The sequence below is a fragment of the Ptychodera flava genome, chromosome 8, assembly GCF_041260155.1.
Source record: "Ptychodera flava strain L36383 chromosome 8, AS_Pfla_20210202, whole genome shotgun sequence".
Classification (NCBI taxonomy): domain Eukaryota; kingdom Metazoa; phylum Hemichordata; class Enteropneusta; family Ptychoderidae; genus Ptychodera; species Ptychodera flava.
Genome location: NC_091935.1, coordinates 2,971,609 through 2,972,697, shown reverse-complemented (window position 1 = coordinate 2,972,697; position 1,089 = coordinate 2,971,609).

Below are 1,089 nucleotides of genomic sequence, written 5' to 3'. Positions count from 1 at the left end.
TCCGAACGTGGAACAACGCCACCAACGGGAAAATGTTACGGTCTTTCGAACATGTCTGGCGAAGCTTTTCCAGTACACTATGATAAATTTTGTCAGGATACACACATGGCTGTTGTTGAAGCTTGTTGTCTCAGTTGTTAGTATCCTTTCCAGAGGTCTTTGTAATATTGGCAGTCGCCAATGGAGTTTTTTTCCGTCCTTTTCTCATGCGTAATTTCCAGAAACTTTATCTAACTTTGTGGGCAAAAGTTTATTTTTGCATATTGAGGTAGAATGCGCCTCAGGGACAGAAATGTGGACTCTCAAACATTTTCAATTCTTTTATGATCTACCACTTACGCAGGTTCATTTTGAAGCCCTTTGAATAAGAAAAACTTTTCACTGTCTTAGTGTTTGAAAATCGACAATTTTATTTTTCTCCTTAAAGTTATCTCAGGGATGGCGGCCATTTAGATTTTCAAATTTCAGTTAATCTTGGGTAAATTGTTTCTCTAGTTTTGAAATTTGCACAGTGATACCCCTCCTCCAATTTTTTTCCTTCATTTTGAAAGTGAATGGTTGAAAGATTCTTTGAGGAAAATTTGAGCCAAAGTTTAAGTCTTTTACTTTCAAGGAGCATACTACCTTAATGACAGGGAACAATGACATGATATGCAATAGTCCTATTCACTGCTGTCCTTGTTGAGTGCATTAGAATAAATTATAGAGACTTGATCATTGTGCATGGATGTCAACAAAGTTTCAATGAGTCTGGGAGTCTGAAAATCCTAAATATCATGTCTTTTTTTTCTGAAAATCCTTGAGTTACCCCTTCTTGAGATGATAGTTTGTCATGGAGAATAGACAGGAATAAGTTCTGGTAGATCAGTATGGAGGAGGAGGAGGCAATCTTCTAGGTTCCCTACCATAAATTTATGACATGATAGTATTTTGTTTCAAAATTTTTGAGAGCATTTTGGTGCAGTTCAGAGCAAATGACATTAATATCAATGTGATGATGTTGAAATTACTGAGATCACATCATACGAGAGAGAGAGAGAGAGAGAGAGAGAGAGAGAGAGAGAGAGAGAGCGGGGAAGGGGAGAGAGA